The following is a 26,621-nucleotide window of genomic DNA, read 5'->3' as shown; positions in this document are numbered from 1 at the left end:
GAATGGAAGATTCAGCATTCTTCTGCTGATAATTTATCCCTGTCAGACTCCAAAAATAATAAATAACACCAAAACCAAACTAAAACCCATAAGCCTCCATCTAGTTTTGAATAGTGATTTTCAAAACGAGCTCATTCTGCCATGATTCTTCTCATGACACTTTCCATGATTTTTCCACACCAGCAACTTTCTAATAGCAGCAGAGAAAGAAAGAGCAGCTCCATAAAATAGCATTAAACAAGGAGGCTCATTGGTAATTAAAGTGGGAATGGAGATAGAGGAATACTGGGTAAAGCCTGCTGGAATGCCTCTTTGGGATATTTCAAACAGTTTTTTGAAATAACATTTCTGTCTTCCTGGAGCTAATTATACATTTGCTGCACACTAAGCAGAAGGCTAAATTAATTGGAAGAACAAAGGTAATTTGTTGCGGGTTGGAAGGAGGCCATGGATGCTTGTTTCCCTTGTGGGAGAAGAGCTGATGACCTATCCTAGGTTTGTCATCATCAAAAGGAGGGATGCAGGACCAGAACGTTCATCCCACCCAGCCCATCATACAGAACTACTACTCTCCAGCCTCCTCTTCATCCCTAGCTGTGCCAGGCACTGTGACTACTGCCTGGGTAGCAGCAGGTGGAAAGTCTCTCTGCCTCTCCTTCCAGCCCCCTTCCATTCTTTCACCATCTGGCAGTAGATTGCTTCGGTAAGAGCTGCCAAATTCAACGTGTCAATATTAATCACGAAAGTCACAATGGAGTATTTGTGAGGCCCATACTCATGTTCTGCCTGTCAAATAGATCATCTCCTTTGCGCTAGTTCTTCATAACATCTGGAGACACCTTATTAAAATAGAACAGATCATCAGCAGCTGGAGCATTTCAAAGATGAATGGGCTTTATGCCAGTAAATATGGTGCTTGCCAAAATGCAGGTGGCAACTATATCTCTACAAGACTGTTACCCTTCCTATTGTATACATTCATTCAGACAGGCTATACCATGTGGGACAGGTATTGAATACCTACCTCTTTTCCCCAAGTTGTCAACATTTGCAAATATGAATTATGCATTTTCAAGCTTCCAGAATGTCTGCTTAAATACAAAGCAATTCAGTAGTTCCTTTTTTTTTTTTTTTTTCTCTTATAAAAAGAAGTATGATCAAAGAATTTGCTGAACATTTGCAGAAAATCAATTTCTCTGAGGTGCAAGAAGGCTATAATGCCAAACTTGGAAGCCATTTAAAAATATACATTTCAGTTTGAGGTGTTCGTGCTTTTTCGGGAAAACATACACATGCAGTTGGCGTCTTTAAATGCAGTTTCATTCCCCTGTGAGAAGGATTTAATTGGCTTCAAATAAGAAACCACTGTTTTACATAGTACAATCTTTCACTTAATACCCAAGAATCCATGTCACGTATTTAAACTACAAGTAAAATACTTACTAATGAGCTAATGTTTTGCAAACACCCACAGAAATATTTGAACTTGACCACCTTCCTTTTAAACAGGACGCGGTCTAGAGAGGGAGGTAGCTTTCTCGGCTAACCGCAGTGTTGATGAAAGAACATGGCTGTTAAACACAATTGTGGCCCTTCATTTTACTTCCAGCATTTCCCTCTAATTCACTGTTTAACTTCAGGAAAGACACTTAACCTCTACGCGCCTCAGTTCACCCGTCTGTAAAATAGTAGATAAGTCACCTAATTCGCAGGGATGTTATGGAGATTAATTAACTAACGTCTGGAAAATGTCTCAAGATCCTTCTGTGAAAGGCATTATAAGGGCAAAGGATAGTAGTATAACCGTATGCAAAAGGTTTTATCACTTGGCACAAGACAGTTTGGTTTTATCCTCTTTCGTTCTGCAACATCACTGAGTATTTTTACAGGGACCATTGGCTAATAACAGACTCATAGAGCTTCACAGAGTACCATTATCTTAAGTCAAAGGACATGTTGTTTCACCCTAAATAAAACTCTATTTAGTCAGCTCCTGATACTGCTTCAAGATCCCCAGTGAGGTCAGAGCCCCGACAGGCTAGATGCTGTACCCAGTCCTTGAAAAACGGGCCTTGAATATGCAAGAAAACTGCATCTCCTTAACATAAGAGATCTTTATAAGCTAATTTAATTGATCTGACAAATGTGCTATGCGGGCTGTCTTTAACGGCGGTCTATTTTCATGGCCAGCTCTAGGTGGATGCAACCCAGGCAGAGCTGCCTTGAGCAGCAGACTGCTGTGGCCGTGGGCTTTCTGCCAGCTTTGCCTGTGCCAATCTATGAGATGTCTGCCTGACCATTGCTGCTCTCCTGACCAAAAAAAAAAAAAAAAAAAAGAGTTGGTGTGGATGGGGGATGAGTTATTGATCCCTCTGACCCCCAAACTCAGTGGTAGCAGTCTTCTACCCTAGCCTTTACTTTTCCTTTGCCATTCTGAATATAGTAGGTTTCATTCAAACCGAAAGAACAGATAGTGAAGCTGACATGATTTTTAGTCCATGAGATGACATGAAGTCAGACCTTACATTAATTCAACTTCGCAGTACCCACAGTAACTGCTCTTTGGTGCTTGCCACATGAACAGAGGGGAAAAAAAAAAAAAAAAAAAAAAAAAAGGAAGAATGGAACAGGGACAAAGTGAGTAAATGGCTTGCCCATCATTAAGAGCCAGAAATAACTCCCAGATCTAGCCACTCCCTCATATGTATTAGTGATTTGTTTTGGTCAACCTGATTTTCCATCAATACTTTTGTGTATGATCTGATAGTTCCTTTACCCAGGAAATTGCATTATACTCTGCTGTTTTCTCCAATGAGCCCTACATACAGCTTGACATGCTCCACTCCCCCGCCACTTGTTACCTGCTCTTAGTCAACTTTAAAATAGAAAAGTACCTGTCACAGCCACATTGCCTTCAACTGCACATTGCTGTTAAGTTTTGCATTAGGAAGGGAGCTGGAAAACTTTGTTTTCAAGTAGCTGTTTATCTTCTTGTGCTATTCTTATTCACTGTTTCCTCTTCAAACCACAGACCTGGAAGGGCAAGGGAATGGGGAGAAAGAAAGGTTTGGTCGCAATTTAGAGTCATTTGTTCCTGTCAGAATTTATACGAGCTAAATCTCAAGCCTGGACAAGCCTTAATAACTATCATATTTAAAGTTCAGCTTTACAGGGGATGACTTTGTTGCCCAAGGGGATAAGTAATAGAATATAGAATAGTTCACCTTTCATGTGCCCATTCATACCCAATCTAGCAAAGAAAGGCTGGTGCTGGCCTTTCAGAGGCATACATGACATGAATTTATCAGTCTCTAAGCTAATCCCATTGGGCTAAACTACTGCTAATTGGTGTCCTTGCTAGATAAAGTCACTTAGAAGGTCACAGAGAGCCAAAAGAGCTAGCTTTACTGCCAGGCCTATTCTGGAGGGATGGGAAGCCTCTACATTCTCCTGATAAGCTGACCCATCCAAACATTTTTTAATGTTCCTCTCCATACTTTATCTCTACAATCAATGTTAGTTTCAAGAGAATGCACCCTACTGAGGCAGTGATCTACACATGAGAAAAAGCAACACATGGGCAGAGAGGCTTTCCGCAGAGCGAGGTGCCTCGTCGATAGCGAAGACATGAAACAAACGGAGCGAGAGATCCCCCTCCACTGGAGTGTCACAGGTCACAAATGGAAATGTCTGCACAGAAGACTGAGGAATGTCTCGAGCAAAGAATTTTTACCACTGCAGACTACTAGGAAATCAATAATCATCTGCCAATTACCTCTTCAGAAACTGGCTGCAAACAAAGACATTTCTCCCATCATTGGCCTCAAGTTCAGAGCTTCTCTGCCCAGGATTACAACTTCACACATTCCTGCGAATAGCTACCACTAGCAGTAGGCTGTTACCAGAGAAGTTTTTATTTCAGTTGATAGAGGCCAGTGCTTTCCACCTGGAAGGTCCCTGAGCTGGTCCCTGCCAACCTGCTGCTGCGAGGTGTACGAGCAAGAGGCACGAACAAGCCTGTTCAGAAATCCCCCTTGCTGAAATCACTCCTGACCTAGGAGCACAACTCAAAGGCAGTGTGTTCTGCAGTAACCTATTTCTCGTTAGCAGCTCAGTCACAAAAGACATCCGCAGCAGCAGCTGGCCATCCCTGTGGGATATCATGCCCGGAACAGTGAGTATGGGTGTCTGCCTTCTAAAGGGGCAGTGGAAAACAGAACAAAGATGGGAAAAAGGGTTGCTAGGAGTAAGTTCAGTTGGGCAACAACCTTGTTGGGGATGTGGATGAATGCTAATGTGCTTGAATTATTCACGTGTAATCTGGTACGAAGAGGTTTAGCCCAAATAGCCTCCGGTGGTAGCTCTCTGGAAGAAGAAATCTCACCGAAAATGAGACTCGGGGCAGGAGGGAGAGAGAGAGATCTGGGGAGAAAACAAAAGCAAGAGGATCCTCCCATAACACCTGTGGCTAGAGAAGACATTTCTCCAGCACTAGAAGCTGATACCTTTCACTGGCACTAAATTTGTTTTGGCAAAAGACAAACACAAAGAAAAGGTCTGACCTTGTTCTTTTTCACAGCCACATCTCTAACAAGACGGAGACTGCCACAGGATATCACTCTCACAGAAACTTCCCCTCTTTAGTAGTCTGCTGATTGTAATCCTTCCTTAAGGGGACCCGCTTTGCCTCCCCCCATCTCTTAATGGGGAAGCTTGGACCTTGTGAGGAGCTTTATTTTGTGATGTGCATACTGTTAGTGGGAGTACACACTGAAGAATACATGTGCATGAAAAACAATGTAGAGGAAAAACAAATTTCCTTACTTTTAAAAATTGATCTCTTTTTTTTTTTTTTTTAATAATTCTGCAAGTTGAAGCCGAGCCCAATTTTCAATTGGTAACACCAGGTTTGCATTGAGAGGAGAAAGAAACAGCTCTAAAATTAGAAGACTGAATAATCTTGGGTTTAAAAGCATCACAAATGCTGGTCTTGTAAATATAGTCATCAAGAGAAATACAAGCATGTTTGCCATGTAATTGCATATTCAAAAATAATACGGAGAGAGCGTTTTGTAAAGAAATGCAAATTTAACACTCATGAGAGGTCCAGTCTGGACAGCCTGGAGAATGAAATTGCTCCACTGACTCACTAAGGAGACAGAGCAGTGCAGCAGGTCAGTCTCCATTCAGTTCTGCTCACAATGGAACAAAATCAGTGCAAATCACCCCTCATTTACACGTTGTTCCTGTAGCTCACCCCTCTTGCCCCTTCCAGCCTTTTGTTGTGTGATCACAGGTGGCAAATCTGTAAGGATACAAGCTCACTGATGTCTTTAGCCATTTTGCCACAAGAGCAAGCTTGTAAATGAAGGAAAGAAACCGACTCGCTGTCCTAATTCCATTTCCTTGGACCACCAAGCTTCACAGCATTCAGACAAAGTATTTGGTGTGCCTCTCTGAATTCAGGCAGAAAAAGATTAAAAAAAAAAAAAAGAAAAGAAAAGAAAAAGTCATTTTTCAGAAGAAAAATGGACAGAGATAGGGAAAAAGATGTCAAGATAAGGGAACAAAAGGGATTGAAATAGTCCCTACTTTCCAAATCCTCAGGAGTTTGGTGGGGGCTAACCATTACTATTCCAATGATCTAATCCCAGGCTCTCCCACTGGTGGGTGCTCAGCCTGCAAACCCAAATACCACAGACCTGAATCACAATTACATGTAAAGTTGAGCAGCGGATGGATCTACAGAGCTGCTACTAAGCACTGAACAGAGGCGTGCTTGAAGGTTTCTCACAAAAGTTATCTATTTGGCAGCTTCAAAGTCTCAAAAGCACATTTGCTAAAATAAACTAAAACATCCCAGTTTTAAACCCCTGCTCATGACTTTCAGACAGGTCTAGGATCAACACAAAGCAACCAGATAACATCATACATGCTTACTGACCGCATATGAGCACATACTCACGGACTAGATCAAATTGGCTTGAAAAGCAATGGAAGTAAAACCCATCATGTGGTGTAAATAATAGATTATCAGCTCTGATGTAAATAACAGATTTGCAACTCTTTCAGCACCTTAAGACACAGACATGTTCTTCAAATAGCCTGAAACTCTACTACAATATTGAGCAGTACAGTATACAGCTTACAATATCCCCAGATATTGGTCACACCAGTTACTGTAAGCTTAAGCTGCAAGAAACTTTTTACTGAGGCTTAAAAGCTTCCATTTCAAGAGCATAATACAAATCCTACTGGTAAACTTCAGCATTTAGATCCCTTTTGAATACATAGTCTCATTTACAGCAGACAAGACCCAAAACAAGTCCTGCCAAAAAATGTTCTCCATGTTAAACTTGAACACTACTTTTCCAAGAGCCATTCTAGCGAAATACTTGTTTATCAAGGGAAGCTGCAGAAAGGGATGGGTGCATTTTGTTCCCACTGCCTTTATCCAGATGCTTTGGTAGAGGCACTCCTTAGTAAGAGTGAGATGGAAAGGAAGACAGGTGGAAGAAAGCAGTATGGTTTGAAAAGGGTTTTTGGAAATACTTCAGTGGGCACTTTTGAATGTGATTCATGTGATAAGATCACTGGTAACTCCTCCACAACTGCATCAGATAGATAATTATAGAGGGATAATTACAGAAATAGAGATCTCCCAGTGTTTCCAAAAGGAATTCTCCATGTTACTGCTTCTATGACACTATGATAGCAAATGCTTGTAATAGGTCCAGCGTCCTCAGAAAAGATGCCCTGAAAGCCTGCTGTGCTGGGCTCTCTAGATTTCCCTAGGAAGACGCAAGCCCCAGAGAGCTCAGCCTCACTTGTCCTCACTTGGACAATGTGTGGTACATGTATGGTGACACAGGGTGAATGAAGATCTTACAGCCATGAGGTGACCGTCTTTTTGAACCAAAGAGAAAGGTTATATGTAGCTGAAAGAGTTTAGCAGAATCTACAGAGATTAATCAGGGTACGAAGAGGGACATTCTCCTGCCGCCAGTAGCAGTTAGCACCATCCAATTATGACAGAAAGCTTCCCAGGGAGTTCAGCCACCTCACCCCAAGGGCTCTCCCCTTCAGACAAGCAAGCCCGGCTTTCCTTTCTGCGATACAGACACTTGAAGCAAAATTCGTGAGTGATGTTCAGCTGGAGTGTTTGCTTTGCTCTAACGACCACCGTGCTTGCATCCCGGCTCAGATCAAATGTAGTGCTGAGTATATGCACTCCCTCTGAGGATTAATCATCAAAATAGGGCTGGAAGAGAACCTCAAAGGTCATTCAGTCTATCTTTCTGCCTAAGGCAGGCTAAGCTACACAAACTGTTCTTGACAGACGTTTCTCTAATCTGTTCTTGAAAGCCTCTGAGGATAAGGACTTCACCACCCCTAAGGAAATCTCTTCCATGCTTAACCACATTGCAGTCCCAAAGTTCCTCCTACCAAGTAAAATCTCCCCTGGTTTATGTGACACATGGAATAGCAAAACAATGCAAAATGAGGTCAGAGAGACCTTGTCTCCATCTTGCACATTTAATTGTGATTTTTTTTTTTCCTTTTAGCTAGAGCACATGCCGAGTCTTGAGTTTAGAGTTCATATTCAATATGACACATCCTGGCATCTTGTCTGTCCAAGATGCCAGACAAGCAATGGGATTGTTGTTGATGAACTTTCCAGTTGTGACTTTGTCTTCCAGACTGTATTGGAAGCTAATATATTGCAATGGAAAAAATGGAAATTTTTGAAGTAGTGCCCTTAAAAAGAAAGCATCTATGAACAGAAATTAGTTTAATTTTTCTCTTAACCTGGTTGTTTATTGAACCCTTTTGACATTTAAAGACTTTACTGTATTTCTGCCTGTCTGTGCTGTGACACAGGCAGAAGAGAACGTTGATTCAAAAGAGATTCTTTTGGCAATCATGCTTAAATGCACTCAGCTTTTAAAGACAGGCTTCCCATAAGGTTTCCCTTGACCTGAACTGTCATCACTTCCATCCACAAATCTCTCCCAAACCTCAAGTCAATGATTTAATCTCATAGTGGACCAAAACGAGGTCAAAGACCTAAAGACAATTTCTTCTTCAGGAGTTCAGAGTATTTCAGAGGGACTTGCCCTTTGGTCAAGATATACAGATGTTAATGGTCAGCGAGCAGCCCAGAAGAATGAAATTGAGGGCTAGAGAAACTAAACAAGAGCACAGGAAAGGGAACTTGCTGCAAGAATACGATGAGCAGCAGGATCTTGGGGAGAGGTACCCAAAGCCAGGCAAAAAACACAGGAAATTCTGAAGCCCTTTCGTGGCAACACTAGGGAGGAGCAGGTCAGAGAGCCATGCCTGCAAAAGCAAGTGGAAGTAGTCTAGAGAAAGCTTTTTCATTTGCTAAATAGAAAAAGACAGCAAGTCTTCCCCCGAGCACGGGTTTACAAGCTTTCACTTCTCCATAGTAGTCTTCCCCTTCAAGCAGAATTTAACTCAACTGCAGTGCTCCCAGGAATGGAGACGGACATCATCCAGAAGATGGTGCTCTTGGGTAAAGCACAACTTCTGGGAGAGGAAAAAAAAAAAAAAGTTTCTTTAAAATTCCCTTGGATTTCATGGCATAGCAGGATTCCTGCACATTTATTCTCAATTCACTGAGGAAGCCCATGCAAGAATTGCCACGCAGCACGGAGGAAGGCATAAGGAGGCAGACAGATTACTGGAAATAGGACTGGGCTATTGAGAAAATTCCCCACCCATCCCTTTGTTAGTACATACACACAAACAATAAAATTGCAAAAATAAACAGTTTTGCCATCAGCTTGATCCAGATCTTTTCAGGATCAAGGAACTACTTGGAGTCCTCCTCTAAAACCCAGCGCTGAAAATATGCCAGAAATGATGTGGGGAAGGGGAAACAGTCAAAACACGAGGAACATGCCTAGCAATTCATTCCCAGTCATCATATAACTTTTTCTGGGTTACTCATGTGCTGAGAGCACCACCTCTGACTATTGCCCACAGGGAAGGAGGGGTTAAAGGAAAGGGAAAGAAAAAAAGCAGCTGTATTATGAAGGCTCATGAATCAATATTATTTAGCCAGCATTTCATTTTTAAATGCACTCATGCATCTATCAAATAAATGTTTTCTCTCAAGGATCTCCAAGTATTTTACATAAAAAAAAATAAATATGACTATTTACATAACAGAGATTGAAATGGAATTATTTTCATTGCCAAAGCAATCTGTTTTTCTTACCTTTTTAATAGAGCACATCCACCTTTGTACTGGTGAGATGATGCATTGGAATATGCTACCGTGGCTTGTTCCCAGATTTTGGTACAAACTCCAGAAAGAAAAAAAAAAAAGTGTATATAGATAGACATATGAAAGCTTAATTCTCAGATGTAGTTATGTTTTTATTTGAGGGCTAGTGAAATCAAAAACAGACAGAAAGCTTAACAGATTTTAAGGTAAGTGTCCAGCAACTTTCTTGCACCAAGGGCAGGGCACCTCTTGCATTTGGCTGAGCCTTCATTGCCACCTTCTTTGTGCTCTTTGTTTCAGAAATCATGGCCACATGAGCCAGCTTTAGCCTGGGCTAGCAGTGAAGCCCAGGCTGCCTTTTCAATATAATTCTGCTACCCTGTGAGATGCAACAAGCATAGTTTCTCTTTTTATTAATCTAACAAGAAGCTAATAAACCTGATCTTTTTTATTATTATTATTTTTTCTCCTTTTTTAAAGAATAACCTTGTACCTCAGTTGTTGGCTGAAAGAAAAAGACTTCAACAAAAATAAATGAAGACCCAACCAGCAGGCTCAGAAACCTCTATTCCCTAAACTGAGAGTCAATTAGTTATAATCAATTAAATAAAATTAAGGAAAACAAAGTCACATGGGCTTGGGGAAGGAAAAATGATAAATGAACTACCACTGTAGTCACTTGGGGAAAAAAAATGTCACCATCAAGGAGAAAAAAAATGGAAGCAATTAAAAATTTAAAAAGTTTCCTTATTGCAAAGAGACCAGGGAGCGTGCCAGCCCCCCAAGGTTTTTATCAAGATTTTTGAATTCATTTCATTTCTCTGTGCTGAGGTACTGTGGGAGGTACGAAGCCACGAGGCCGGAGCCTTGCACTGCCCTACTTCACAAACCCAAGTGTAGCTGCCAACACTTGGGCTGCTGCAGGCCAGATGCTTACAGCTGACTTCAACCCAAATGTTTTGTCCCCATTACATTTTAAGAATGCCCTCCATGAACAAAGGACAATCCTACATAGGTGGTGGTTTGAGAAAATGAATATCCACCACCAGGAAGATGACTGATTAGACTCTATGGCTGCTCAACTAGCTATACAGATAAGACCCAGAAAGAAAAGATTTAAAAGATTTCAGATGAGGCATGCAAATCACAGTAGAAAAAAAAAAATGAAAGTCCAAGCTGCCCTGGACATAGGGCATCTTCTTGATGATACCTTTGAAGTCTGCACTGTCTGGATTTGAGTTCAGACAAATCTGACAAGTCTAGTATTAATACATCTCACTTTTAACATAGATGGAGCTTCTGTGACACACTGCCAACAAGAATGTCAATGAATACCAGCCTTGGTGGTAGGTTTCAAAATCAATATAATCAGCACAGTGTTCTATTCACAGCTTATAAATTGCTGTCACAGTGGCTAACTTCACAGTCCTATCAATTCCAGAAGCCTTGTTAAAGCTGCCTGTGAAGTTTGCTGGACACAGTTTTGTCAAAAGGTATTCTGCCTGCAGCTCAGCGCTGGCACACCATTCAGTCTCTGCCCAGAAACTCCCCATGTTGCAGCAGCCGAGGCCACAGAAGAGGAGGAAAACATGCTGACAACATTTCAAGAGGTAAGGCAGAAACAAAAGTGGCATATTTGGAAATAAAACTTTTTTTTTTTTTTTTTTTTCCTTCTCAAAGAAGCGTTCTTAAAGGCCATGAATTCAGGAATCTTTAAACAGAAGCAGAAGGTAGAAAAATAAAGCAATTATAAGTGCAGTGTTTTCTACTTCACCAGTTCATATTAATACCACAGAATTCCAGATGTCTAGGAGCACATGATGGCTGAAACATGCTATTTTTCACCACAGGACAACTCCACACCACCCACAAGACATACATCCTTTCAAGACAAAAATCACATCATTATCAAGCAGCTAATTTAGTCTTTCACCTATCATGTAATTAGGTGAAGAACTCATCACCCTCTTTCTGTAAGCTCAAATATTATTTTAGGATTCCTGTGATATGTGCCTTGTGCCTTGGACCTGGATTTGGCAGTATTTCATAATCTTTCACTAATCCTACTTCTCCAAAAATATCTCTGTTTTCAAAGAATTTGAATAAATCAATTCCTGGTATGGTTCCCTTGATTTCAGGTGAGTTATACCCTTCAGTTTCAAACTTAACAACATATTCTTAAAGTTTGGAAGAATAAAGTGTTGTTCAACACCCAGACAATCCTTTAAGGTTATAAGGTTTCATCATGACCCTTAGTGGTAAGGTGTCGTTTATTAAAATATTTTTTCTCTACTATATGCTTTATCCTGCCACCGTTAAGACTTCAGAAATCAAACTATCAACTAAATAATGTGAAAAAGTACTACTGCAAATCTACCTAAGGGGAAATAGACACAAACATTAAGTGATTTGCCTGCAACAGTTGAGGGAACCCATACTGGGGCTGGGAAATGAACTAATGCCCCTCAGCTCTTCATTCAGTACTTTCTTCTTGGGCTCACTCTCATCTTTCTCAGAAGTTTGCTTCAATAGCCTAGAAAGACAACATTTAATTGCCTTGGGTGGTGTCATCTTCTTCCATTCAGCCCTGAAGCTCCTACAGACACGACTATCTCAGAAAGCATTAGTCACTTCCACAGACAAGGGAAATTTCTGCTTTTTAACAAGAACAATTGCCTCCCAGTAGTAACTTCTAGTTTTTTGTTTGTTTGTTTGTTTGTTTTCCCCCTCTTTCTCCAGTAATTTAAAACCACCGGGATTAACCCATTACTCCCAGGATTTTCTCTTTTCTTCACAGCAGTTCTGTGAAAACAAAGAAACATTAAATCTGTTGTCAAACATATGATGCCAAAACACAGAACTGCTACAGCTCTAAGCTTTGTTGGGTAGCTTGGTATTTTATGCTGAAAGAGCACACAGGAAATATCTGATGTCAAAAAATATTACTTTGGCTTCTAAGGCAATCTAAATTAGCAACCTCCCCACCAAATCCATTCTTGAAACTACTCCTCCCATTTTTTTCCAGCAAACCATATCACAACTTCAACCACAATGCAAACATACAGATATCTAGGAGAACTGCAAAATTTTTTCAGTCTATGTTGGAAGTTTAGCTATGGATTGTAACTAAAGTAGTCAGACCATTTATATTCAACAGGGATGTTCAAGTATCACATCAAGATTAGTTTAGTGGGGCCAATTTTAAACCCAAAAACCTGACTCCCAAGTTATCAGCTTTGTATAGAAAACGTCTGCCGCCCAGCCTCTCTAGAAAGCTTGGAACTATACTTCTCATTTTCACTTCTCATCTCACTTCTGCATTATCTCCTACAAGCCATTGCATATCTATTGTGAAATTTCTTGTATGCCTCTGCCCAAAATTTCTCCTTTTTCCTTTCTTCTCTTTTTTCAATTTGGAATATTTCGCTGCATTCAGAATGGGAACCATATGGGTGCACTTCGCTCATGTTCTGTACCTATATTATCTCATGTGACCTCACAGACGTTAGCAAGAAACTCAATATAAGCACTTTCAAACATCAGCTGTCATTGTTAAGAGTGCTAAAATTCATGAAAAAAATAGATCTCACTAGATTTTTACTATCCCCTTTCTATGCTATCTTGTCACCAAATGCTCAGATTTACAGCAAGATAGTTCCAGTGAAAGCTGAACCTCCACAATCATGTAAACTTCTGGGAAGGTGTCTAAGCATTCTCAGAAGGGATGCCAGAACTGGGCATGGGACTGAAACCTTTGAATGCTCAGTGGGACTGAGTTCTGAATTAAATGCTGCCATGATTAAGTTACCGGGAGCTTTTTTTCCCACCACAGACTTCACAAAGAGTACAGAGACCTTGAATGGCTCCTTAGGGTAAGATTCAACTCACCTACTCCACTTGTCTACAAATTGGGTGTCAAGTCAAAGTTAGTCTTCAGTGCCACTCACAGTGCCACTGACTGTGTTCGTCATCCTGGGCAAGTCACTTCATTTTTCCTAGCTACATTAATTTCTGGAGTGTTTCATATAAGTGAAAGTAGTAAGAAAGCCTCGCAATGGCAATGTCCGGTATAAAATCAAAGTCTACAGAGAACATTCAACACTCCCACAAAAGAGGTAACACGAAGACATGCCATCACTTATATGGATATTTTTCAAGAGGCAAAGGCTATAATGGATCTTATTCTATTGGAGAGGTATCACAGACTTGGTGGAAGTTACTGTGGGGTAACAGCACAGTGCCTTTCTATAATTATGTAAATGACACTGGTTATGACTACTGGTTATATTCACATGAATGACCCTGATTTTTCAGAGATACTCCTCTTCCAGGTGTCATTTTGCATGCAACATAAACTGTGGACTTCAGAGAAGCACTTTAAGCATCTAAATATCAGACTGTGCCTACAAATTGTTTAGACAGATACTTTAATACTGTAATTTGTTAGTGCAATTACTTCAGTAGGCAAGACCTTGTGCAAGGAGGCAGTAAATAATTAAGACCACCAAGCTGGAGCCTAGGGCACCATTTAAAAATATTTTATCTAATATTTAAATTTGGTAAGTGTAGGCAAAAGGTGCTTAAGGAGAATGCACTTAGACAACCAGCACATAAGCCCCACATTGCACTACACAATCTATTTGCACTTATTGCTGAAGATTATTTTTGAATGCTCTGATTCTAAAGATATCAAAATTGGCTATTGTAAGCAGTTGATGCTGCTTGGCTTTTCAAAGCCTCATCAAGTTTTTAAAAACACAGATGGCTGTTCTAAAATAAAAAAGAATTTACCTGCAGTGATGCATTTACACCAGAATAGTCGGTCTGTAACAAGAGAAAGAACAAGCCGTATATTCAATATGGAAAGTTACATCCATGAACCCTAGTGCTGTCAGTATAAACAGGTGCTATGCTGAAAAATCTGAAGCCTCATTAATGCATCATTTAATAAAATGCACCATTTTCTCATCTTCCAGGTCTCTTTACATCTTCCACAAAGATTTGCTTTTCTAAGTTAGTCATCACAACCCAATGATGTGATAGATCTCGAGTCTCAGAAATGGTTCTGACTACAGCAGTTGACAACATAAAATGCCATACAAAAGAAATACTAAAACCTTTATGTATGTGATTAAGGCTACTGAGAATGCTCCATCTACAGCCCTGAAAATAAAAAGCTTCTTGCTGCTTGAAAATGTTGTTCCAGCAGCATTTCAGCTCAAAAATGTTGTAGGAAAAACAAGAGACAAAAAGCCTTCAAACAATCCCCCTCGCAGAAATAAATAAATAAATAAATAAAGCAACATTAAACACAACAGATTTCACAATGTCAAATCAGTAGCCTGCAGCTTTTTCACAGGCTCAGTATTTGTATTGGGGAAGCTGTCCAAGCCAACAGAGCATGGCATGAGATGGACAGAAAAACCTTGCAGAATCAATGCAGGAGGAATCCTGGAGTGAAAGAAAATGAAAGGCAGCGGGGTAGAGATAAAACCACCGTTAGGTAAGTCATCGCTCTGTGGCCAGCAGAGAAGTCCCTATAGAATCAGGCAGCTGACAAAAAAATGTCTTCTTGAACAAGAGAAGGTGGCAGGGTGGTCTCTGGCAGCGTACGGGCACAGCGAGAGTTTCACACTCTGGGCATGAAGAGGAAAAAATGGCTGGGTTGCTACCGACAGACTGTTGGGAAGCAACTGATCCACCCCAAAAAAGTGAATTATATCTTACAACCTCATTTTTTCCTCACCTTCTCAAGTTATATTAAGCTTCTGGACTGCTTCTGGATGTCTCAGCTTAAAAAAGTCTCATCCTGTAAAGCTTAAGAACTCCGAGCTTTGAGATATAAATATCCCTAAGGATTTCAGATCTTCAGACAGGAATTTTCCCAAGAAATCTTCACCTTTTACAATTTCCACAAAGCCTTTGCATCAAGATGATCAGTAACTTTGTAAGTATATTTTGATTTCACAAAGCTTAGATGTAATTTTCTGGTATAAAATTCAAACTAAATTTGCTTCCAGACCAGTGCCATCTTCAGCTCCCTCAGAGCTGCACCACAGGACCTGCTCTTCAGTTGCATCTTGATTTGTATTTTTACTTTCCCCAGGGTGGTATCCTCTGCTGCCCACAGTAATTGTCAATAATAGAATACAATCAGGTAATTTCCAGGAGGTATAAAGTCTTCCCCTGAGTCTCCAGGTACTTCATGAGAGATACAGCCCAGTTCAGGGCCACTTAAGAAAAGTGTAGGCCTGAAATGTCACTTCTTTGAGGTTTTAAAGTTTCAAAAACAAATTCAGGTTTATGTTTAAATGATTTAAATGTGTCATCTATGTTCAGCAAACAAAGTGAAGTGTTGTGACTCATAACACCCAAACACTTCTTGTTGGTGAGAAAAAAATGTCAAAACAAAAGTGTTCTCCAAATCAACAATTTTATTTTATTTTTATTTTTTCCCCTAATTCAGGAAGTAAACAAAAGATGGAAATAGTTGAACTTTTCATAGGTTATAAGTGGGACAAGTCAGTTTGCTCAGATCTATGCAGAGTACAGGTCTCCACACACCTGACCCATGACAAAGTTGCAGAAATTCTCACTGCCAGCACGTCTCTTTTCCCTCTAAAAGCAAAACCAAAATTTCCCTGACTTCATGGAAAAGTTATACTAGTGACACTTTCAAATTCAGAGAAAGGCAAAAATGAACAGCCTGAGGAAACTGAAATACTTGAGAGATAAGTTCAAAATGCAGTGCAATAGCAGACACCTATCTTAGCAATACAGTATTGCTCCTATAGGGTTTCTATAGGAGTAGCAAATATATTTTTTTGTATCTACATAAAAATACTTATTTAATTACCAACAGTAAATATTTATTCATGAGACTTCATACATCTACGTTACTTACACATCCTTATTGTGAATTCTCTGATGTCTGATAACCTGGCTGAATTTACATTGTAGCCCATAAGGCCATCCATTGGGATTTCTTCTCCCTGCTCAATTGCCTGCTTTCACACAACTTGTTAGCAGAAACCATCACTGATACCACTACAACTCTGTCAAATTTGGTTGAAAAGAGCTAATAGGATCAAAAGTTATTAAAGGAACAAAGAAGAGACAGTGCGTTCATAAATCTTGCTTCTTGAACAAACCAGAGATAATGTACTGTATTAAAATAAGAAAATCCCATATTAGGAATCAAATGTTTTACCTGTTGATGATAATGACTGATAACAACATGGTAAGAAGTGCTTTTCAGTCCATCTCCTTCAGGGGGTGGATTCTCATTGCTAAAATTTATAACGTTAAGCTGTGCTGTCCCAGTGATCTCTTAGAGAGCAGCTTCTAATTTAATAAGCTAAGAATCTTTCATTGAAATGAGGATAAATAGATTAATCAAAATGAAGAAATATTTTGTTTAAACAAAGATCACAATCTTCTAGCTGCCATGGAAGAAGTATCCACACAGTCCTTAAAGCTGGGCATATTTCTTTGAAGTGATGTTGCATAGCTCCCTCTAGCATATAAGAATTTCCCCTCTTAACTCCTTATATACTGCACCCATAAGCACAGACTGATGCTTTAAACTATATCCTTACAATAAAAATTAAAAAGACTTCTGGATAAAAGTGTAACATTAACTCAAACCCTAATACCTCATTGAAGAGTCAGTTATATAATCCTATATTAAAAGAAGAAAAAAAGCAAGTTATCAGTTGTAAAGTACTCACAGATCCTAAAATTAGGTCTAAAGTGGTATAGCCTTACTACAAATTTTGCAAGTCAGATCCACACCCATCTCTTGATAAATGAAGTGATAGTATTGCTTCACTGTCAGACTACCTAGAAGTTGTCAGGGTTCATACAGCGTGCTTGTCATATCTCTCTATCTTAAAATATACCGTTCCCATTTATCCTCACATTCCAAGGCAAAAATAAACAGAATTCACATATTACTCATGCAACCTTTTCTTCTCTATTAGACCAGACGTTCCTCAAATACTAGATCCTACTTGACGTAGCTGATGAAAACATATTCATACAGTATCTTGGTATGTTTTTTTCTTTAGCATAATTTATTTTGGGTTATCCCCTTGTCCTCAAAATTATGCAGGAGGTTCCATGTTGAAGTTACCAATTTGGTCTTGATAATCCCTGTTCAGCTCAGCTTTTTCATTGGCATCAGTTATTGCCTTAAGGAAAAAAAAAAAAAAAAAAAAAAAAAAAGGAGGACATGAGGACATCTTTAATGCCACTGAATCCAGTTCATAGCTGGCTGGAAAATTCTTTTTAGCTATGCAACTGAACAGTTTGCATCTGTATTCTACCTTGTAAGAATTATTTCAATCTTAAACCCCAGAAATACTTCACTCCAATACCTCTGCAGGGACTTTGTCAGGTCACTTTTGACTATGAAAGAAAAGAGAGTCAACTATGTGCTATGCAAAACTCACTATCATTCATCTAAATATTAAACCATTTTTTTTTTTTTATTAGAAAAGATGCTTCATCAAAAATAATATTCTTAAAAGCAGGTACCTGACACACTTTGGCTCAGGATGCAACATTTCAGCTGAACTATTTAGGAATGGGAGAAAGGGACTGAAGTGGCCTCAATGACAAATCCTTTAAGTAAGGGTCACACGAGCAGAGCTGCAGACAAAATTCAGCACAAAGTTGGACCCACAACCAGAGCAATTCTTGTTACAGTGCAATCTTTGATAATAACTATTACCAGTAAATAAAACAAATGGAACAAGAAAGATTAAAGCTCCATTTGATAGCATTTTCCTAAAGTATATTCTTTTGTTCAAAATCCTTAAATCATACTGAATGCTATTTTTACTTTAAATATAATCAAGGAGAATGAGAAACTAATATTCTCAAATTGCAATTATGAAAGAAAGCATGCAACATTTAGGTGCTTCATTTAGAGAACACTCCAGGTTAATTACATGATTTTTCTAATGAAGATATTTCCATGAATACTTAGGATTGTTGCATTCATCTCATTTGGTAATGAATAGATTGATACACAGATGATTTCAGCATTTCATTAAAATAGCTGCAAAATAAATGCTGAAATTCATTCAAGTGAATTGAGAATGCTAGTTCCAATTATGCTGCTTCCTAAGATTAATTAATAAGTTGTATTGTTATGATTAATCACAGTCAGATGATTACAAAAAGTGAGGTTTTATCATCTGAATGCTTTCTAATTGCACACTGTGATATACCTATATCTTTCAAGTCCACGTGCAGTAAATCCAACAATACATACAATAATATCCAAGAACTTGGCATAACCACCACGGAGCTGCTGTGAAACCCTTTTGGAACAGCTCTATCTAGATGCCCTCCTTCATTTATTGTAATAAGAAACAAAGCAAGCAGGACTGGGGCCCCAGCTCACATCCTGCCAGGGAGGCAGGTAAATATAAAAAAGAATGCAAAATTTGAAGGACCAAGATGGAGAATAATTCAGTGACATTTTTATTGGACTGCTGTGATTGCCAAGCAGGTACAACAAGAAATTCCCTCCACCACCTGCCAGGCTTTTTAGCCTGGCTAACCAACCACACACACAGCCTGGCCTAGTCCAGGCCCCTCCACAACCCCTGCTTCTGGCCTTCCATGTTCTTTAAAATCAGCTCTTGTCACTATTTCTTACCCCTTTTCCCCTCTCCCTTTAATCTGTCATAGCCAGAAGAGTAGCAAAAGCATTTCAGGTGACAGTTTACACTGCTACACATTAATTTCCTTGAACTGGAGTAGTAAAAGTCTTACTGTCATTCTCAATTGAGGGCTTATTTCTAACTGTAAAACCAGTGACCTTTTTTTGACCTGATAAGACAGCATTTGGTTTTCTACTTTACCTGGTCATTCTGCAGCTTTCTACCCCTCTGTCTTTTATGGTGTTTTAAAATAAAACTCCTTTTGACATAGCATTTGGAAATGAGTTTTAAGGACTACTCTCTGATAATAAAATAAGAGCTTGATCCAAAGGCCAGAGAGGTCAGAAGAAGATTTCCATGTGGCCATGTGCCCATTTCAATGAACTTTAGATCACAGCTTAGGTTTACCAATAGTTTTTTGTTTGTTTGTTTTTTTAAAATCCTTTATAAGTATACTTTTGCCACAATTCTGAATAATTGGGAGACTTGCATTGTGAAGAAAGAACATTATAGGAAAAAAAAAATCAGGAAATTTTTACTCTTAATTTCTAAATTGAATCACTACGAGGAATACAGTTGAAAGGGATTATTTTAGATCCATCCTTTTCTATTTCTAATTACACTTAAGATTTTTAATAACAGCAAACTGCAAGCTCTTCTCAAAAGATGAAAGATAAATTGCTTTCATTGGATCCTGCTTGGCTGAATAATAATAATAAAAAAAATCTGCTAATGTTTATACAAACCTTTATTTGCAAAGAACACTGAGGTTGCATTTCTCCACCAGAATGATATATGGTTTTCTAATAATGTTCCTTGAAACTACGCAGTTTATTCTTCATTTCAAAACTGCCATAAATTGGGAGTTCCTAGTTCTATAATTTCTCCAAGGGTGATCTGCTAGCAAGGTGTTGTTTTGACATGCCATTTATTTTGGAGTGGACTTGGAAAAGCAAAGATGACTTGAATAAACAAGTAGAAGTTATTATCTAATAATGATGTTTGCTTGAAGGCTTAGGCCAAGTTAGTTTTAACACCACTGATTTATTTCTGGATGCCTTTGTGCTAAAAGCGATCATATTATTTCAATCAAAATTATTTGGTGATAAAAATATAGATAATACAGGTATTTTTAATAAATCACTATCACTGACAACTTTTCATTCTGGTCAGAAATTATTCTGTTGCACAAAGGAAATCTGCAGCCTCACAATCCTCAAAATTCCCCTTGATCTTTTCTGGGATCTTCATGCCAGACAAATGAGAAGTGAACCAGTTGAAGTGAGGCTTTGCTACGTGGCATGCTATTACTGTCCTGCTCTGCTTCTACATCCTTTAGGAGAAAAAGCATGCTTTAAAATTGTTAGAGTACAATTTAAGTTCCCATTGTCAGATTTGCTGCTTGAACACACCTAGTACGTATCTGGGTTTGCCATTTCAGATAGAGGTGTACTGAAGATCAAACTAAAACATTTCAGGGGGGGTTTAATACATTCCAAAGATCTGACTGTAAGACAACTCCTCAACTAAAATATCTCTACCAGCATTTCTTGCTTTAAATTTTCTTTCACAGGAGATTCTAGATGACGCATTAAGTAGGGGCTGGGGAAGACATTACACTTCAATAATATCTCACCTCAGTTTTTTAAAAAAAACTATTCAGTCATAGAAACACAAGGCAGGGACAATAAGGACTTCACTTTTAAGTGGTGTATTTTAAGACCGTTAGGAACCAAGTGTTCTGCAGAGTACACGCCATGGTCAGTCTCGCCAAAGTAAATCTTAGACAAAAGTATTTTGATAGTTTGCTTTAAACATTTTTCACCCATATGAAGGGAACTCGAAAGTACAAAGTTTGATGATGTTGCCTCATTCAAGCAATATCATTTATTTCCCCAGAAAGCAAGGGCAGTACAGCAAAACCTCCATTGAATAAGATGACCCATCTTTACTAACCACATCTCTATATTTTATACCAGGTATCAGTGACCTAAGATGCACAGTCAAGTTCCAGAATCATTCAATCAAGCCCAGGAAGCACAGTGCTTTGGTCATACCAAAATGATATAAACTGAGAATTTACCTTCTACGGCAGTTTCTGTAGGTCATTTATGCTAAAAGGTGTTCCAAACCATTAGTATGGTATATGAGAGGAGACCTACATTTCTGGGAAGCTCCATTATAAAAAATAATAATAAAAAGTGATAGTTTTGTGATGGCTCTCCACATTAATTGGCTGATGTGGAAAAGGATGTGCAATCAAACCACATCACTGCGCTATGATTTTTTAATTAAACAATAAATTAACAGTGTGGAGATCAATACTCAATTCCATTTGAAAATGCCAGATGGGCCCAAATTCAGAAAAGGTCACACATTGTAGATGAGCTCTCCTGAAATAATTAGTGAAAGAAGATGCAGTCTAGCCTCTTAATTTGGAGCACATTTTGAAAAATGTGAGTAATTACTTATTTTCAGTATTAGGAAATTAATACAGAGATTATTGAAAGTCTGGAAATTTTACAACAGCATAAAAAATGTGAACTGAGGGTTGTGAGATGGATGCTATGTGTAAAGGAGAAATGTAAAGCTAGCTGGGCAAAAACAGGAGAGGGATGAGGTGTTTGCACTTTTGTTCTGCTCACCTTTAAAAGATCTATCCAGCACAGACGTGCAATTTCAAGACCTACAGAATTTATTCTCAGATGTGAATAGCCAAAAGCAAGCTTATCCATTTAAGCAAAAGAATAGGTAAATATAAAAGCATCAGGAAGGAAGCTGAATAGATTCAGTAATCAAATACCACCCAGTGGACCTCATCTAGTATCTATAGAACTGATCTGGCTACTATTTTGTTGTTATTAAGCATTGAGATTTAAAATGTAATTTTCCTAGATGCTGCGATGTGTGATACACTATATTTTACTACATGCAACATCTAGATGGAAAGTCATACTACTAACATCAGTTTTTCCATCTTTTTGCATGACCAGTATTCTAAAAAGTTGAGATCCAAACTACAGATAATTCGATCCAGATACATTAAAACCAATATGGGAAATTTACAGCAGATAAGAACTGACTCAGGTGTCCTCTGATCATCAAAACAGTGTTACATGGTGCAGTTTGAACCAATTTTTTGGTTGTTGCTTTGACAGCTAAGCCTACCTCTTCCTGAAGTAGGGCAAGCAGCACTAAGCCCTGTCAGAGTGCTCTTGGAAGATTAGGATCAGCCTCGCAAGTAGCAGATGCAGCAATCTGGTATTGCTACATCAGAAAAATAGATGTGTCCACCTCGTGGCATTGAAACCTACACAGCGAGTTGTCCCTTGGTTCACGGAACAGTTCAAACTTACTGCACTTTTCTTCAAAATCTGGAGCAAATCAGCCAGTAGCTCTTCTAAAGGAGAAAAAAGGGAGAGACCCAAAGCACCCACCCCAAGAACCCGTGTTCTGATTCCAGTTCCCTGGAGGAGAGGTAGGTTCCTACTTTAAGCATTTCAGAGCATGAGCTTAACTTCAGAGTCCTGATGTCTATTTATCATATTGGGAGATTAATTTCTCTAAGCTTCTAATATATATTGCTAAAATTAGTCAGTACTAATCTCTCCTCCTTTCCCCATTCTCCCAAAATTTCTCTTCTAAGGTCTCATATTACTTAGGCCTCATGGATTACTTACAAGAAAGAGGGCTTTATCCTGGCTCCCTGGGATAACTGACAGAAAAATAGAGGCCTAATTATTTTAAGCAGCGGTATCACGGGGACTATACCACAAGATACAGGCAGATTTCTGAGCCTCAAGCTAACCTAGGAGGGCTTCAATGCACTCATATTAAGACCCCAGCAGTACGTGGATTACCTTTGTTACTTGAGATTCATTGTGATATTGATGAAGGCGACACTGTATTCCTCAACAGAGCTTACAAGGGTAATAAATGTAAATGGACACCATGTAGAAGACTTCTGTTCCAGCAAGCTGGAAACACACCTTCCACCTCTATGAATCATTCCCTCCAAATAAGTACGAGCCTACAACTGGCAAGAAACAGTCCCTAGAGACAAACAGAGAATTATCAAGTGAGATCACACCTCAAAATGGGAATGACTAGCTTAGCAATAACTCCATCATTATATCCTGGTATCTGTAGGTCCTAATTACACCTAATATTTGGTAGCCTATTAAGTATCTGATGCAGTGGTGAAAGAAAGGTGCAAAGAAGGACAATGAAGCCAATAAGCAAACACACAAACGAGATATCTATCTTTTGTGAGAGCTTTTTTCCCTCTTCCTCTTCACAAAGCAAACTCTGTTCTACAAGAGATTGGAAGATGGATTTCACACAGCAGCTGAGGCCCTCTCCACACCCCTTTTCAAAATCTAAGTGCTGTTCGACCAAGGTGGCAGTCTGTCTGACACCTCTGGCAGAAGAAGTACTCTTGTTCTCTCTCCAATATCCTTTATGGCCATGAAAAGAAAACACAGCTCTCAGGTGGGTGAAAACTAGAAGGGAAATACATGCAGGAAGTACAGAATCAGTCTTAATAAATAAATAAATAAATGTACCATAATTTTTCTTCACTAATTTGTTCTAATATAGCTAGGGCTGGGAAGAAAACAGTTTTTACATAGGGCACCTTACCAGAATAGGTATGTGAAGCAGCTGAAACCCTTCCTAAATGGTATTGACATCTAAGAAAAATAGCAAAAACTTGGAATCCAGGTCTTAGCAAACTAACAGATGCTAAAAAAAAAAAAAAAAAAAAAAAAAAAAAAAAGGAAAAACAAGTACAGAACAACTCAACAACTCAATGTTTCACAGAGACACCTGGAAAGCAGAACAAGACACACCTCTGCCAGTTACAAAAAAATAAATCCAAGCTTTCAAGCTTTTCCCTAACCTTCACGTATTCTTTCAATGGCATTTAACAGAAAAATCTCTGTTGGAAATTGTTAGGTTTCTAAGAATAAAAACGACAAGTGGCTTAGCAAACTGCAGAATTTGGGGAATGGACAGAAGGAATCATGCATCTCACTGGGCTGTGTAACACCAGCACGCACCAAACAAGAAACTGGAGCACGTCAGATCTTACACCGTGGATCAAGCTCCCCAAAGGCCAGTGTTCCTTTGCAATTCTGTTTCTAGGTAACCAAGTCCCTGTCACACACAGATTCCCACATTTCCGCAGGGGACACTGACACGAGCAGCACAGAGACCGCTGCTATCAATAGGTAATGCTGTATCTCTGTCTTTTTATAAAATGTCAGGGAAGCGTAACATTACATTGTCACCTGCAACTGGTGGTGGAACAGGGCTGAGGCTGGGCTGTATATGCTCAAAAGGTTACGTGTGTGCTGCTGCAAGCCATTAGATTTCTGTAACACCATTTCTCAGGGCTGCAGGGCAGCAACCTCGGGATCTGCAAGAGCATTCTTGGTTGGGAAGAACTGTGCTATCACAAGGATTAGCCTGAAAACTGCGAACGCCTGCCAGACTTTGAGCTGCTGCCATCTGCAGCACGAATGGATGGACAAAGCAGCTCGAAAGCCACTGGGTGCTTTCTGTGGTGATGCCAAGGGCTTGTGCTAGCAGCTTCCTAGGGGAAACACAGCTCTTACACTCAGTTACATGGAAACACTAGCATGAAGGGCTGGCCCTTAAGCAGCAGAAATGGCAAGTCAGAGGGGGACAGATATTCAGAGGCTGACTGTTACTGCCCTGCTGCATGCAGAGAGCTGCACCATCCTGGCTATACAGTGAGACAGCAGAACTTGCTGCATCCAACCTGGGGCCTTAGAAGGCCTTCTCCATGAAGCATCCTATGCTCAACATAGAGGCTTCAAGACATGATATCAGTGATTGATAAGCCTCACTTAAGACCCTAAATTTAATACCAAGAATTGAAAGCCTGTGAATAATATCCTTCGAAGGGGAATAGCAAGATGAATGCAGAGTATCTGTATTTTAAAAAGTTACAGCATATTACCTTTCTACTTTTATTAAAACCTTTTTAGCTTAAAAGGAAAATACCTAACAAAAAGAACCACATACCAGGCAGGAGGCAGTGCTAAGAGACATTACAGCTTTCGGGTGCTTTCATCTAAGCACGCTCAACAAGCTCTATAATTGTTCAACATAAGCCAGTTCCTCTCCTGCTTCCAAGACTCTTTCTTTTAGTACTAATTTGTCAGAGAGATGCATCAAGGCAAAAATTAGTAATCAACCAAACATCAAACCATTCAGACAGCACTCAGGCCAAATATCAGACCCATATTTCCAGGCAAGTAACAAAATTAAAGGCAGTAACTTACATTAAATGTTTTAGATGTACAACCAATGAATACTACTAGCAAAGTAAGTTTGGCAAGAACCTCCAATGCTCATCTTTCCTACAAAAATATCCTTCGCATGCAGACCTAGCTGAAAGCTGATATACAAACAACAAACAAACAAAACTCCTAACCTCAGTATAAAGACTTCATTGCAATATATCCAAATGGTAGATTTCATAAGCTTGAGGTAAATGTTTGCTGAGAAATTATGCGGCCTTTAAAAATACATCAGAATTGGGTTAAAGAAATTCAATGATTTATTGATGAAAATCACGTCCATCAAAACAAAATTATTTTGCACTCAAGTCTACAGAGAAAGCCCAGAAAGCCACCCTTGTTTCTCACAACCATGTAGTTAGATCTATTTTTAAATACAGACAATAAGGGGAATTGAATTTATCTTTAGGTTTCTGATGTCTGCTTTAAAGTTTTAAGGCTCTAGCAGTAATGAAAGCTTAGCTTCTCTCATCAGCGATGCCCTCTCTCTCTCCCCCCTCGGTACCATGCCAAGTGTTTGGTTTTTGGCATATCAAATGATGGAAGAAAAGCTGAGACACAGGGTGGCATTTCAGCATAAGCAGAATGGACAGATTGGCTCAAACAAAGCTGCCAAGCTTAATACAGTTTTAAGGAACCCCTCAGATTTGCTCTAGTCCTTCTATCTGTAGTCACTGCTGCTGCACACGTCTGAGAGAAGAGAGCTCTAAATGAAAGACAGCAAGAGATGGAGCCCAAGAAATGGAGCCACCTGACACACGGGGAAGAAAGTTCACCGGGGACGAGTTGACTGATCACTGTGTCAGTCAGCTCATAACCCTTAAGTACACGGGTTAAGCTGCAAACAGGCTGCATGGATTCACAACAGAACAACCATGACAAAACCCATTCAGCATAGACAGCAAAACTTTCCTGGGCCTCTGGGTAAGCCCTGGGACAGCCAGCCCCAGGGGCCCTCTGTTGCCAGCACGTGACACAGCTCATTGGCAACTGCTTTGCCCTGCAGTTCACCCATTCCTGCAAGATAATGTTAACACTACAATAAGATGACAAGCCTTTATATGTTAAAGACTCCTCAGATGCACAGGATTGGTAAATATACAGCTATTAGATGCATCCGTACCAGCCAGCTTTAAAGTCACACGTAAACACCTAGATTTCAGGTATCTGTTAGACTACACGTGCTCTGCATCTCCCTGTTAAACTACACGAGTGCTGGAGCCAGGAGATGCTGGGCATACAGTTCAAAAGGCAGAGAGCAGGTCCATGGATCTAACTGAAAAAATTTACTTCTCATTTTAATCTTATAAAATGTAACAACTCAGCAACACTACCAGAACACTGAAAGGTACCTGTAAAGTGCTC

At 39.5% G+C, this 26,621-nt stretch overlaps 1 long non-coding RNA gene across 1 annotated transcript; it reads right to left on the bottom strand.

The window, feature by feature from the left end:
* Positions 1-774: 774 nt before the first annotated feature.
* On the bottom strand, positions 775-3,026 carry LOC118172761. Its single transcript, XR_004753851.1, has 2 exons — positions 2,895-3,026; positions 775-839 (listed from the first exon to the last, which is right to left on the bottom strand). It is a non-coding gene; the product is annotated as an uncharacterized LOC118172761 (long non-coding RNA).
* Between the last annotated feature and the right edge of the window lie 23,595 nt (positions 3,027-26,621).

The sequence above is a fragment of the Oxyura jamaicensis genome, chromosome 11 (genome assembly GCF_011077185.1).
Source record: "Oxyura jamaicensis isolate SHBP4307 breed ruddy duck chromosome 11, BPBGC_Ojam_1.0, whole genome shotgun sequence".
In the NCBI taxonomy this organism is placed as follows: Eukaryota; Metazoa; Chordata; class Aves; order Anseriformes; family Anatidae; genus Oxyura; species Oxyura jamaicensis.
The sequence above is the reverse complement of the archived record's forward strand: the minus strand, read 5'-3'. Positions and strand labels throughout refer to the sequence as shown.